This window comes from Podarcis gaigeae (genome assembly GCF_964106915.1).
Source record: "Podarcis gaigeae genome assembly, chromosome: 11".
Classification (NCBI taxonomy): Eukaryota; Metazoa; Chordata; class Lepidosauria; order Squamata; family Lacertidae; genus Podarcis; species Podarcis gaigeae.
Window position 1 is genome coordinate 16,000,721 of NC_139687.1, and position 16,137 is coordinate 16,016,857.

Genomic DNA, 16,137 nt, shown 5'->3' on the forward strand with positions numbered 1-16,137 from the left:
GTTTTTTTAAAAAAATAAAATGGTTAAATAAAGCTCCTTCTCTTCAAAGTTGCCTCTTACAGAATAGAAACAGGCTGTCTAGCTCAGCCCTACACTTGTGAAGCCTTTATTCATCCAACGACTCTAACCCATTCAGCTGTGTTGTCACAGTGATCACTTTTCCTAGGAGGCTGGATCTAGTCAATGGAAAGAATGTCTGAAGCAGATAGCCTAGACAGGCTCTGTTTCTGGGTTCAGGCCTGGTGGTGTGTCAACATTCTCCTCAATTTTTTCCTTTATCACTGACAATGATCAAAAATTTATTGAACATGTTTTACCATGATTACTTCCCTAGTTAGAAATCATCGATGGCAATTCTCAGGAATCATTAGAGACTTGCACTGACTTGATTCAAGTGTGTTAGTAGCTCCAAATTGTAAGGCTTTTGGGGAAATTTGCATATTTCAACATACATTACTTTAATCATATTTTACAGTCATTATAAGTAAAAGTGAGGTTGGCCAAAATGGTAAATCTAGGAGAGTGTGATAAATTATGTGTTGTCTGTAGAATATAGGAAGTAGTGATTATAACAGTAAGAACTCATATTTCTGTTCTTAATAATGCTCATGATATAAAAAGTAGAATCTTTAAATGAAACTACTCTTAGTTTGATATCACCAAATAACTGAGTAGTTTAATTGATATAAATTTATTTCAATTGGTCTACTCTGAATATGCCTTACCTGGCTACCACCCTCTCTTATAAATTGTAACACAACTAAACAGCAAAACAGAGTTTCAGATTTCTCAGTGGATTATATGATCCTCCTGGAAGCAAATTTTGTTGACACCTTTTACCAAATGTATATAAATAAATAAAGTTTTTTTAATAGATTAGTGTCAGCTAACTGAATAAACAAGATAAATTATTTAACACAATTCCACTGGCAATGACAAAGAAACTGCTTTTGTTTTTCTTTCACCACTGCAAACACCCTTGTGAGTTATAACATCAATTATTCAATTAATGTAGTGTAAGTCAGGGTTAATTAAGATAACTTCGCTAAATCTGAGCTGCTAGTTCATTCAAATCCTGCAAGCAAGCCCAGCAAGGCTTCTGATTTAAGCTATCAACTTGCTGAGGCTTAGCAAAGTTTTTCAACCTATCTTCTCCCATGCCAGAAAGCTAAACAACAAATCCCCAGATGAAAACTTATGAACAAAGTAGAATAATATTTCTGACTACATCTTGGATATTGTGACACTAAATAAAAGAAAACATTTCTGCCAGTGTATAGGATCAGATTTGATTCAAGTATTAAAACATAACTAGTCTAGTTCTATGACTAGATGGGATGGTGGGGTTTAAAGAGTGAGATCTTTTCTCTTTTGAACTGTCAAAGATTTAAATGAGGAACTATAGACTGGACCTCCTTTTTCCACAACTTGTGGAACCACATTCTTTCCTCTGAAAATTCAGCAAAGACCTATTGGAAAGTGAATGAAAGAGAACGGAGGCTAATTGAATGTAGTACAAAATGTCCACAAACCACTCAGATATTTTAAGATTCTCACTTCTTAATCTTCTCTTCTGCAGGCAAAACATACCCAGCTTTTTCAACTCTTCTACAAGGCTTTTTTTTTTCATGGGTTACCAGACCACTCTTTTGGACATGCACTGGTTTATCCAGATTCTTCCAAAAATGTGGCACCCAGAACTTGATAAAGTATTTCATATGTATGCAAAAAAAAGGGGGGACTGTTACTTCCTGTAATTTAGACATTGTGTTTCTGTTGATACAGACAAAGATTGCAATAGCTTTTCTAACAGCTGCACTACACCACTGGCTCATGTTCAGCTTGTATTCCACTAAGGCACCTAGATTGTGTGCACTGCCACAAGCTCAGTGTCCTTCATACAATAGTAGGCTTTTCATTTATTTGTTCCTAAATGCAAGGCATGGCATTCATCTTCAGAGTGTTTCATCTTCCTGGTTTCAGTTCAGAGTTCCAGACTATCATTTTGAGTATTCCTTCCAGTAGCACCTTAAAGACCAACTAAGTTAGTTCTTGGTATGAGCTTTCGTGTGCATGCACACTTCTTCAGATACACTGAAGATACTTCTTCAGATACACTTCAGTGTATCTGAAAGCTCATACCAAGAACTAACTTAGTTGGTCTTTAAGGTGCTACTGGAAGGATTTTTTTTTTGTTTTGACTATGGCAGACCAACACGGCTACCTATCTGTAATTTTGAGTATTGATTCTGTCTTCTATGGTGTCTGTCAGAACTGGACTGAGGACAACAGTGTGAGGTGAGCCAGGAATCATGAGACAGACTAGAAGTCAGAATCAACAAGCAAGGAAGGACTCAATGGCTCCAATCCAACAGTATATGTGCACAACAGTAAACTGCTGCCTCTATGTGACCCTAGTTAGATCAACACTGAAGACTGTGTTGGTCATCTTTCCAGGGGATCCAGGATGAATGAATTTTTCTCTCCCCTTCTTGTGTTATTGCTATGATCTCATCACATAGTAGCCTTCATTGCATGCTTTTTAGGTTCAAATATCAAATGCACATAAATGAGCTAGGGATATGCATATGAAAGCTTGCTTTCAAATATATATGCCCATAGATGGGCCAGCCAATTATATTTTGGAATCATTGTTAGGTGGTTATTCAATATATACTGCATGAATTTAAGGACACATATAACGCCTGTTTTACACACAGTCAAAAATACAAATGCTAGAAATGGCAGGATAAGTTAAATAGCACTGCCCTGAGATTCATTACTGGGATAAAAAAAGAGCAGCTATCTTCAACATGGTATGTTTTGAGGGAAGTTCCCATCAACTGCAGCTAGGGATGTTGGATAATTCCAAAGGAAACAGAAACAGGAGTGGAAATTGCCAGTGTTTGTTGATTTTTATTTTTTACATCTGGAACAAATACTATCGGTATTCACTGCTGGCACTTTCAGTCCACAAAACAATACATAAATGATGACCCACCCCCATTTGTATTGCGGTGGACCAGGGTCAGGTAGCATGATTACCTGTAATTAAGCACATAAAATTCCACCACAGCAGACAGCAAGACGGATAACACAGTTTTTGTCAGAAGCTGAATTGCAGTGGAATGGGGGGGAAATGATGCATGTGCTGAACATAAAGGAAGTAAAACAAGCATTGCTTTCTTATATTCCTAGCCCCGCCTGCATGGCCAATGATCAGGAATGATGGAATGATCAGGAATAACATCTGGAAGCCAACAGGTTGGGGAAGGCTAAACTGGAGCAAAGCAAAAGTTCAATAATGCCTTACATTTTAATGTTACAGCTTCCAATTTAACCTTTCATTTGATAATCCCTTCATTGCCTGATCTATGAGACTGCCAGCCAATGAAGACAGTATCAAATTAAAGGGTAAAAATGGAACACGGAACATCAAAATGTAACTCATTGGCTAACTTACTGCATATGACCTGCACCTGTTATCTCACTATGAGCAGGATAATTAAAGCAAATCTGGACTTCTTTGGTTTAATCTGTGACTGATCCCATAATATTGTTCTGAGTTTAGCTGCCTTGATCACCGTTGATCTGAGTACTGAAAAAAGAACATTAATATTTCTTAATGACTATCTATGGTAGTCTTAAAACAGTTTGCAAGAAATAATTAACTTTGGAGTTTGAACCTGAGACAGAGGCAGAAGATGAGAGAAAGCTAAAAGCTTCTAGCTGGAATTAGCTGGAACAAAGGATGCAACATTGGGGGTGGCCACACAAGTTGCTCTCTGAAAATCTGCTAGCTTTTAGAGCTCTGCTTGATTCTAAATCTCAATTGTCTTTATTTGTATGTCATATATTGCATAAAGCAAATATTACAAGGATACTGTAAGTGTCCCATTTTTTTGTCAACTCAAGGAAACTTCAAGGAAAAATAACCCAGGAGTTCTGGAAGAAGGAAGAGTGTTAACAAAGTAGACTTTCTAAGGTTGGATCTGCCAAGTTTTGCCTGAATATAGGTTTGAGCAGGCTGCATCTCCAGCTAGCCATGCATAATGGCTTCTTTGTCTAGCTGTCACATGAGCAGCGTTGTGTTACTAGGATTGTTACTCCAGGCTTAAAATGGAAAGCATGCTTTCCAACAGACCACCTACTTCTGTGTTTCATAATTAATACTGTTGTACTCCTTTCATAGTTAATCAGTTTAGGAGATTAATGCAGCTCTGGAGAACTGTGATAAAAAACGGTTCTGATAATTCAGGGAGTTTCTAACATGATTATAATGACTCAAAATAAAAAGGCTTGTGTTTTTGTACCTGAGACCCAAAATTTCAAGTGTTAAGGAAGCAACATGCTGTGTACAAGCATTATACAATCGAGTGGAAGAAACAAGAATTTCAGAACTACAGCTGACTTCTTCACCCTTTGATTCAGGTGGTCTTAAATGCTTACAGTATCTCAACTTTCCAAAAATATATGTGTCTGTTACTAGCAGGGTCATCCTTAGCAGATGCAGCACTGTGGTGCAAATATCTGCCCAGCACCCCAAATTAACACACAGTGGGGGGGGGGGCGCAGCTGTGCACTGCCAGACATTGGGGGGGGGGCGCAACTCTCCCCCATGCTGCTGCAGGAGAGCAATCCCCGCAGAGGCTTGGGAAGGAAGCTGCATGCCTGCCAGCCATACAGTTGGCGGGGCGCAGGTGGGCATGCAGGGAAAGGGAAACGTCCCCCACTCACTGGGGGGCCCCTGAGAGGCCGGCACCCTGGCGCAACACACCACTAAGCCCTATGGGAAAGTCGGTTCTGGTTACTAGGAATATTAAGCACAAAGGAAAGGATATAGCTAAGAAGCACGGTATCTGTTTTACATGCAGATAGTTCCAAATTCAAACATTAATATCTCCAGGTAGATCTGGGAGAGTTCCCTGTGTGAATCCTGGAAAGCTATTGCCAGTCAGTGTAGAAAATACTGTGCTAGCTGGAAGCATTGGTCTAACTCAGTGTAAGGAAGCTTCCTATATTTCTACGGGACTAAGCTTCCTATGTATCTACAGGATTGACCACTGTTCTTCAAGCAGCAGATTGTAACCCAGCCTACAGAAGTCAAGGAAGGCAGGCCACCTGCACTTTTAACAGGCAAACAGAAAGGGGTGTTTAAAAGGTGTAGTGTGTGCATGTGGTGCTCAAAACAGTTTCTCCAGTTTGTAAAGTGCCTACTGCCCCAGAAATGTTGCTGACCCCCGTCTGAAAGTCAGAAACACTGATTTGAAAGTTTAAAAATTGAAAAGCAGGTTTTAAGTTCCAGAGTTTAGTTAAAAGTAGCTCCTAAGTTTGAAAAAGTTAAATATTAATAGTGTATACATTTGTATACATACAGATTTATATCCGTTAAAAAAACAACAACCATGTAACACTGTGAAAAAGAGGCTCAATACAGCACAAGTGGGTTTTGCTTCTTGAGAGGTACCAGGAAATAATTAAAGGTTACACCCACTTTCTCTGACTGGAGATCACCGACTGAGCAAGCTCTGTAAAATGTCCATTTAAGAAATGTTTAAATTGATTTATGAAGTAGACGCTGTTTGATGCTGTAGGCCAGGGGTTGTTAACCTAGTCCCTACCGCCCAGTAGTGGGCGCTTCAGGATTCTAGGTGGGCGGTAGAGGGTTCTATGGCACAAGCTGAATCCTCCTTCCATCGAGCACTGGTGGGAAGTAAGGAAAGTTTACCATGAAGAAAGATGCATTAGTGGGCGGTAGGTATAAAAAGGTTGACCACCCCTGCAGTAGGCAATCATATCCAAATTACTCCAAAAAGGTTGAGAGGGTCTTAGTTTTGCTTGAAAAGCTAAAATAACATTTTCTCAAGGAGAGAGAGAACAAGTAGCTCCAAAACAAAAACAAACAAACAAATAGAATATCATAGAGTTAGAAGGCACCACGAGGGTCATCTAGCCCAACCCTCTGCAATGCAGGAATCTTTTGCCCAACATGGGACTCAAACCCATGACCCTGAGATTAAGAGTCTCCTGCTCTACTGACTGAATTACCCCAGCTTGATTTCTGCAAGGAAATCAAGAGAGTCTGCTGTGTAACAGCAACTCTCAATTCATATAAAATCAAACAAATAATAAATATTACAAACTGACTTTTCACAGCCTTATGGCTTTATGTGACACCATATATAAACAACTGCAAAGAAGCTCACCCAGACAAACTACAGACTTCAACAAAATGCCTTACATACTACACAGTTTGCCAAAGAAAAGCTTATATTCTGCCTTTCAGATAAGGGGACTTACAAACAATTCATGTTTCAATGATATAAGAAAAGCCGAAGGAGATAAATGATGAAGTGGTAAAACCACTGGAATAAGGCTAATTGTCAGCCACTAACAGTGCATCACATTATTGAACAGGAACAATAGCTAAGGCAGGTACTTAAACTGCATTCCACCATTAGAAAACCTGAACATTGTAAATGTTAATAAGATGCAGACTATTGTGTAAAATATGAGCAAGAAAGGACATGACAGAGGTTTACAAAATTAAGCATGAAGTGAATAAAATGGATAGAGGTTTTCCTTTCTCTCCCCTAACCTGAGAATGTGGGGTCACCCCATGCTATTTACAACAGCTGTTGCTCAACAAAAAAAGGACCCTGATCCAACTGTAGAACTATAGAAACAGGCACAGAAAATTGTAATGAGCTACGATTGTTGTTTTTGCTCTGTGTTCTACAGTACTACCATTTCCACCCTACAAAGAAGAGTATCCATGTTCTCTCTTTTATTTACTGTGTTGAAGCAAATAACACCAAAATTAGTTCCTGTCACATGATGTAGAAGCTTCTTTGGTGGGAACAAGCTTGAGACAAATTAGTCATATTATACAGAACCTGGAATAACTAGCAGCTGCTCATTTTGGACGTGATGGGCAAATACAGACGTAAACCACTATGCTCAAGATGAAATTAAAAGCCAAACTTGCCAGTTTTACAAAATTATCCAATAATGAAATATTGTTAGCCAAATTGTTTTAATACAGGTCATAATTTTATAAAAGTATACAAAGTAATACTATTTAGGATGTAATAAAAACATGGAATCAACTATTAATTTCCACTGGCAATCTAGAACACACGCTGAAGAGTACAGATTGTTATAATCTGCACCATGAGAAAATATGGTCCATGGTATGTTGCATACTCAGATAAAAAGGTTTACAGCATAGCCAATCAACTGACATTCCTAACTTGAGCCTGAAAGATGTAAACAAGTTATTCAGCAGCATAAGAGAACATATATGCTGGCGACTCAGTTTACTATTTTCCTAAATCCAGTTACAGCAGTTGCATCCCATAGTGCATGCACATCAGGAAGATCAGACATAGCTAATTAAGTGTGCTCTTTTCCTGAATTGTGTTACTGGGCATTCAGGGGTATTTACAAGGAAAAATGAAGAGTGAAGCCAGCTTTCAGTTTCAGTCTTGCATTAAATATAGAGCTCAGTCAATGGACACATTTCTTTTAAACAAAACAAAGTGGCTTATCCAGTGCGAAAGCAGAGCACTTTCACTTCTCCAGACTTGTCATTAACCATCCCAAGTTGCTGAACAATAACAGTTTTCCCTCAAGGCACTACTCTAGCCTTGTATCCAATCTAGCTGACCTTGCTGAGCACAGCTAAGAATTTTGATAAAACCAGACTGAGTTTGCATATTATGTGAGCTGAAATGCTTGTAGAAAATTACCTGAAATCCTGTGTCCCACTAAACTTAACTAGATTTATTTGCACTCAACCAGTATTTTATTTTATTTTTTAATACTTCTATACAACTGTTTCTCAAAAAAAAAAAAACACATACACAAACATCAACCATAAATTAATGAAATACATGAGCCCAGTCAACAATTAAACAGAAGTGATGACATTACAAAACATTGATAGTCGTATCTTGGAAGTCAAACAGAATCCATTCGACTTCCAAGATGTTCAGAAATCAAAGCACGACTTCTAGTTGTCTGCAGGAAGCTCCTGCAGACAATCGGAAGCCGTGGAAGCCACTTCCGGGTTTCGATCATTCAGGAGCCAATTTGTTCGGGAGCCAAGGCATTCGGGATCCAAGGTACGACTGTACTAAGTTAATGGGGCATAGCAGTGTTCATCAACAATTCTCAGCTGCTACCTAAAAAAGCAAGGGTTTCGCACGCATCTTCATAAAGAGCATGGTGGAAGCTGTATGGACTCTTCCAGAAGAAAACATAGCGCATAAGCGCTGTTACAAAAAAGGTCCTGCTCCTGATGGAGCCAAATGTAAGCTTCCCCATGAGTGTCACCAGAATATAGGGTGCTATTGACCTAAGTAATACACAGAGTGGATCTATGAAACTTAATACAGTATACTTGCTCATTGATTTCAGTGGGTCATATGCAACTAAATCACTGAACAAGTGGAAACCAGCACAATGATGCCCACTCTCACAATGGGACTCTTCTCCCTGCACCCTCCACAAATCTACTCATAAAGGAGGCGGGAGAGGTTGTTCCATCCGCTGGTGGAGCAATTTCCTTAGTGTTATGATGAATACAACCCAGTAGGTCTATTCCAGGGTGGGGAACTTCTTTCAGACCAAAGACCACATCATCATCTGAACAACTTTCCCAAAGCCAACTTCCCCAAATAAATCTTAAGTTTAGTGGGACACAGGATTTCAGATCATTTTCTACGAGCATTTCAGCTCACATAATATGCAAACTCAATCTGGTTTTATCAAAATTGCTAAGTTTCTTAGCTATGCTCAGCAAGGTCGGCTAGACTGGATACAAGGCTAGAGTAGTGCCTTGGCCCTTGAGGGAAAACTGTTATTGTTTTGCTACAGGCAAAAAAGGGCAAAACAACACATGCAAACTTTTTTATTATTATATTTGTTTACACCCTGGCAAGAAACACCAAAAGTATAGAAAACAAACAAACATTAAAACACAATTAAACAGTGATAGAATTTAAATTATATGCACATATAAAATTTGTTTAAAACGTACAGATCATTACAATAAAAACTGTGTGGGATCCTCCCTTTAATGAAAAGCAGTCCAATTCCAAAAAGCCTGTTGGAACAAGAAATTCTTCACCTACCTGTGGAAGGACAGCTAGGAGGGAGTCTGTCTAGCTTCCCTACAGAGAGAGTGCCAAAGTCTGGGAGCAGTCACTGATAAAGCCTTTGTAAAGCAGGCTGCTCTCATAGCTCTTGCTATCCTATATCCAGCCAACCAAGGACACATTCCACTCTATCAAGCAATGAAGTCTAGATGTGACCAGGGGAAAAGAAAGAAAAAATTCCTTCCAGTAGCACCTTAGAGACCAACTAAGTTTGTTATTGGTATAAGCTTTTGTGTACTGGAAGGAATTTTTGTATTTTGTTTTGACTATGGCAGACCAACATGGCTACCTACCTGTAACCAGGGGGAAAGGGTGTGGCTGAGGAGGAAGCATGGCTTGGAGAGAGTCCTGAGGGCCTGAGGGTAAATGAATGTCCTATCTGAAAGCCACCAGGCAGGATAGGATTGCTCATAAAACCCTTATTCCAACAGAGCACAATGCTATATCAGTTGAAAGATGCATGCCACTGGACAGAGGAGAAGCAATGACTGGCTTGAACCTTGCACTGTCGGGAGTCTGCTAGGGCACTAGTCTTTAACTAGTGGGTCGGGGCCCACTATTGGGTCACAGCTTCATCCAAGTTGGATCGCAACAGGAGCACTGCCACCATGTCAATATATAGAAGGTTAAGAAATGGGTCACCAAATGAGTGTTTGGGTTGAAAGTGGGACCTGGCTCTGAATAGGTTTAAGACTATTGTGCTAGTGCAAAGAGAAGAAGAGGGATGAAGGGGCATGGCAGGGGAATTGATCGGGATCCTATTCTCAGACAAAAGTAGTCCTAGCCCAAATTATGCAAACTTCACACGCCAACAACAAAAGTGGCATCTATTAAAATGCTCCCACCAAAATCAATGGGGAGCCCAACATAACAGCCCAAAGCCAGCCATAATGGAGGCTTTCAATGAACAAAAATGTTGGCACCTCTTTGTCTCTTTGATACTCTCAGTACTCACTCCTATGAAGGCATTCTCCTCCTCATGTGATCAGGGAGAGAGCAAGAACACATTAGCCATCCTATGCATCATAACCCCAATGCCAGCACTCTCCACATGTTGCAGGTGCATAATTGAGAGATCTAAATCATGCCAGAAGCCTCAGCGAGCACAGCAGGCACCTCACTGCAGGCATTTGCCCTCCAATGCATAGAGGGTGGTGGGGCACCTGGGTAGCTAGCATACTCTGCTCTCTCCTCACACATTTCTAATTGTGTGAAACACCTGCACAGGTCTTCGCTTAACAACCAACCTTGTTCAATAAAAGTTCAGACTGCTGTGCCTCTTTTATCCTCAATAATTATCAGTTGGCGAGCACTCTCCCCACCCTCTGGAATCCTTCCTATTCTTCATAGGACACACATGCTTGTGGCTGGAGAAGAGCTCCACCATCACACCCTACTAGAGCTAATGTCTCTGCATCTCCTACCAAAGCACTTGCAAGAGGGAGGCCAGGTAGATCAATGTCTTCTTGGCTCCCATCATCACCATCCATTGGTTTCCAAAAAGGGGAGGGGTGGTGACATGATGAAGGTATGTGTGATGCACAGAAAGAGGGTAGAGAGTTATTTTACTCTCTTTCTCCTAACACAAAAACCAGGTCATCCAATGCAGCTGAATATTAGAAGATTCAGAGCAAACAAGAGAAGGCAGTTCTTCACATACTATATCATTAAACTGTGGAATTCACTGCCACAGGATGAAATGATAGCCACCAACTTGGATAGTTTTATTAAAAGCAGGCTGGGAAAATTCATGGATTGATAAAAAGTCTACCACTCACTCCTTCATTCATACATACCCCACCTTTTTCCCTAACAGGACTCAGTGGCAACTAATTATGGTGGCTGTGTTCTGTTTGGACACTTTGAGATCAAGATAGTGGATGAAATGGGCTTCTGGTCTTCAGAGAGGAAGACTGAAACAGACAGTATGACACCTCTCCCTGATCCTTTTCCCCTGACCCAGATCTACCACTGAACAAAAGGAGCACATTTTCAGTCTTTTAGAAGTACTGTGTGCATCCATCAGGATGCCCAGGTCTCATGCCTCAGGCAGCGAAAGGGGCACAAAAGAAGCTTGTTGGTGTTGCAGGCTTGTAGTAGGACAGAGAAATGACCTTAGCTTTCTCACTACAGCTGCCCCCACCGCCGCATTTGTCCCCAGCAAGTGTCTTGAGTAACAAGGAAATATCTATTCCCTGCTGCAAATCCTCCAAGTGAATAGATCTTGACTATGAAACATGTTTTTTCTGTTATTCATCAATCTTCAGGAGACAACAACCCCCACCCACCCCCCAAAAACAGCATAGAATGGAAAAACATTACAGAGAGCCAGTGTGGTGTAGTGGTTAAGAGTGGTAGTCTTGCAATCTGGGGAACCAGGTTTGCGTCTCTACTCCTCCACATGCAGCTGCTGGGTAACCTTGGGCTAGTCACACTTCTCTGAAGTCTCTCAGCCCCACTCACCTCACAGAGTGTTTGTTGTGGGGGAGGAAGGGAAAGGAGAATGTTAGCCGCTTTGAGACTCCTTAGGGTAGTGATAAAGCGGGATATCAAATCCAAACTCTTCTTTCTTGCTTGATGTGCAAGAGTTCCAATATAGCAGTCCCATGAGGGGAAAGGCACTGACATTTTCCCACCCTGGCCTCTAGGAAAGAAAGACACATCCTGCTCTGTATTTTATGCAGTCCGCTGGCTCATGTGATTGATTATGCATCAATTATAAATGGCCATGGAAACAGTGGAAGCATTCCATTAATTCCTGGTTTTGTATATGATTACTCATAGTTTTTAAGCACTAACTCTACAGCATGCCACATATACAAAGGTTAATACTGCCAATGGAGTGGTGCTTGGGGCAATTAAAACCTTCTGACTTTGTAACACACTGCTATTAGAATGAAGCCTGCAACAAAATGTTGCAGTATGGAGTGTTCTGTTCAGGGTTCAAGGCAGCCAACCATGTACTTTTTCCAGAATACTCCATTAGCTCTCCCTGAGTTTCTGCACTTGCCCCTTGCAGTCAATTAGCAGTCCTTGCTCACTGAGCATACACAGTCCTCAATGGGCAGTTTGGGGTGGTTTCCCCACTGCCACCAGTGGGCTTTCCCTATATTTGTTGTACTTCTGAAAAGTTTGGGGTTCCCCCAAGACTACTGATATTTCCCTCATGTGTGGATGTTGGCACTTTGGTTTACATAAGGATCAACACTGGGAAATCAGCTGCTTGCTATTAGACTAAAGGATAGAGTTGTAATTCTCAATGCACCATAGATGGCATTGACAACTCATATAGCTTTTGTAGCGTTTGATCAAGTCTACACTACTTGTAAAATCAAATAAACTACACCAGTGGGTTGTTAGCATCTATGCAAAATAGCGGCATAAGTACAATAAGACAACCAGTTTAAAGTAAGCTAGCTCCAGGAAAAATATTTTCAAATACAACCAAACCCAGTACTGTAATTTAGATAAAACAACCAAAACCCAGCAGCAGCATTTACAGTAACACCTTTCAGTTAAACGACAGAGATACATTTTGATGCAGGGAACCAGACTACAACATACATAGACAGTTTAATTTAAAAAATAGAAAGAGAGGGGTTCTGGGGCTTAAAGTAGTTAGATATCCCTGTTTTCCATCCTGGAAGTTAATTAGGTCAGGTATTCTGCACTTGTTCTGAGAATTCTTCTTTTTAATTATTTCACAAGCATTGCCAACAAAGTTTGGAATGAAACCAACGCTTCCACAAATTAAAGTATTCCTTTTAGGCCATTCTCAGCAAGAAATATATGGATCACATGAAACAAAAACAAACAAGTTTTACAGCTACGGTCAAAAGTTTTCGCTCTCCAGCTCTAGAGCAAAGCAGCAGCTGTATAGGATGTTAAGCTAGCCAGGCATTTAAAACCCAGTGCTGAACTATCAGCAAAACAACCCAGACCGACAGCCCACCCCTCAAGAAACGCAAAGTGCATGCTGAGTAGAAGACATTCCTGCACGAACTTAGGAAGGTAGGGGTGAGGAGATGGGGACAAGGAGTTTTCTTTCTCAAAACAAGCCTTTTGTTAGAAGGAGCTCATTTAAATAGAGGGAAAAGTCGCAATGGATACGGGAGAAAGTGGAACAACAAAAAGAAATGGGCAAAGCGCACCCAGTACACCCGACAGCAGTAGAAAGTGTGCCGCCTTGGAAATGTAGAGAATTAGCTTTTATAGGCAAAACTATTATTTATCAGATTTACTTGAAGAGATACGTAGGCTGCTGTGCTCCATTTGTTTACCAAAAAAAGTTCATTTCACAAGACTATTCTGCCCACAATGACGTTCCTACAGGGATGTCCCATTTAGTGTGAAAGTTGTGTGTGCCAACGGCATACATGTCTCTTTCGACAGTTGACTAGGCGGGGTTCAAATGACCTCCTCCATGTATCCAAACATGTGGAGAGGGTCCTGGGACCAGCAGGCAAGCTTCACTTCCTGTCGCCACTATGCCCCGCAATCACATTCCTCAGTGTTCAAAACACATCAGGAGGAGTTCTATTTGCACACTAAGGTCTGCGCACAGAGTCCCTCCAAGCAGGGAGAGACCTTTATCGCACCGCGGCCCCTTCTCCCGTGGAGCAGCTCCACAGGTGCACACCAAAATAACCGCTTCCAAAAGAGTTTGGACACATGGACATCAAGGGACGAGGCTTGTCCACGTGGCCCTGCAACCCCTACCACACCTTGAGCACCATGGTGGACCCCACAACTATTATTCAGAACGGAGCAAGAGAGGCGGGGGGAGGGACATTGGCACAGCCAAGATTTATTTAAGGGAGGCAAGACACCCACCTGTCACCATCCTCTGTCTGGCACTGCCTGGGGGATCCAGCATGAAATGGCTCAGCAACAATTCTATTATTATTATTATTATTATTATTATTATTATTATTATTATTTTACTGTGCTTACAATTATTACATTTATTACTTTGTCATAGAACTTTAAATACAAACACCCAAATTTTCAGCAGAGGAACATGCATGCACAATTTCTCAGAGTCTCTGGGGAGAGCCAGTGCAGTATATTGGCTACAAGAGGGTTGGACTGTGACCTGGGAGATCTGGGTTCAAATCCCAACTCAGCCATGAAGCAACAGTTTTAAATTACTTCCTTACCACCCTAAGCGTTCAGAAAAAACACCTGTCAAAGCCCTTCTACAATTTCTACTTTCAGTTAGGCGTTTTTATTTATTTCCTTTGTTTTTTTGGGGGGGGGGAGGAAGTTGCCCCCTCCTCCCTCCCCCCACCATGTGGGGTGTGTGGCACCGAATTTTGACACTCAAATTTGTAATGAGATTTGCATGCATGGTTATGGGGGGGGGGGAGGTTGCCCCGAATTTTGACACCCCGATGTCCGCCCCTGCGCAGAGCAGCGCTACCTCCCCCTACCGCGTTTCTCCCGACGGGTCCAAACGAGCCTCATTCAGACAACCAACCGCCAGGGGAGGCCGGCATAGTTTTACAGTAGCCCGAACCTTAGCCCCCCACCCCAATTCCGCCCCGTCGCCTGACCTTCAACGGACAGCTCCCGTGCGCGTAAACGGCCGCAGCACTCCCAACACATCCCCCCCCACCCGATCGTTTGAACGGGGCCCGGGACCGACGCGTGGACGCCACACACGCGCGCACCGTCTTCAAGTTACGCACGCGATACCCGTGCACGCCCCATCGCCTGACCTTCAACAGACAGCTCTCATGCGCATTAACGGCGGCAGCAGCAGTCCCACCTAAGCCCCCAAACGATCGTCTGAACAGAGCCCCGGACTGATGCGTGTATGTGTGTGGCTATGTTCAGACGATCGGGTGGTGCTGGGGCCTTAAAGTTCCACACGCGACACTCGTGTGCGGGGTGGGGTTGAGGATTCCCCTTTTCTTTGGGGTCTTCTCCCAACCCGCGATTCCCCCTCCGGACAGGCGCGAAGCGAGCGGCGGAGGCACCTGCGCTTTTCCCGCCTTCGCCAGTCCCTCACCTGCTATAAGCGGAGCTGCCGGCGCGCCGGGCGGACTCGTCTCCTCAGGCTCCTCCGCGACGGACGGAGCGAAGCGACCTCTTTCCTTTCCCCCCAAAAGCCCAGCTCCCCTACGGGCCGTTCGCCAAAGGCGCCATGGCGCTTCCTCCCGAGCCCGGTCCGAGCGACGACAACTCCCGCTCCGGAGCCTCAACTTTGCCCGCTTTGAGGTGAAGCGACTGCTGAGGCGGCTGCGTTAACCGACGGGGCGCCGGAGGGGACAAACGAGCCAAGCCAGCGACCGGCGCCTCCGGGGGGAAACTCGCGCCTCTCCCGGCTCCTCCCTGGCCGAGGCTGACCGTAGGTGGCCAGCGGCGGAGGCTGCCCCGCAGCCAACTTGAGGCGGCCGAGGAAGTTCCGTCCCGGACACGGCAGTGAGAAGCGCGGGGACGACTAATGCCAATGTCGCCGCCCTCCGCGCTTCGCTTAGCCTGAGGAACAGGTGTCGCCGCCTGAGGTCGTGAGGCGAAGGCGAAATCTCTCGACCCGCCCCGTTGCTGCGGAGCCTGTTAGCACGCGCGGCCAACTTTGCGCGTGCGCGGGGCGGAGGCGGGAGTGGGGGAGACGCTCTCCTGCCTCAGGTCGATGGCGGGAAACTAAGAAGTTCCCCCCCCCCTTTTAATTTTTTTATTTATACTAGTTAAGTTTTTTTGTTGTTCTTGTTTATACTTGTCTTTTTTTCCAAAAAAAAATTATTGGTTTTCACAACATTATAAGCAAACGAACACATAAGACAAACAAACATAAATCATAGCCTTATTAAAAATTACACTTATTAACATTCTTAAGTGACTTCCTCACTTCCCCTTGGTTGAATTTCACTGCATATCCTTTTAACGGTTTTCCAAATCACAGTTCTTATAAAATTTAACCTTAACATCCTTAAATATTCACATTATGAAATTAAACATATTAATTCACCTC

The 16,137-nt window shown here is 42.7% G+C and overlaps 1 protein-coding gene across 1 annotated transcript in view; it reads right to left on the reverse strand.

Moving 5' to 3' along the window:
* Positions 1-15,721, reverse strand: part of MEGF10 (multiple EGF like domains 10) — a 114,367-nt gene extending 98,646 nt beyond the window's left edge. The window contains exon 1 of the mRNA XM_083702223.1: positions 15,175-15,721. The gene's annotated coding sequence lies outside the window, so the exon portion shown is untranslated. The remainder of the gene's footprint in view (positions 1-15,174) is intronic.
* Positions 15,722-16,137: the final 416 nt, after the last annotated feature.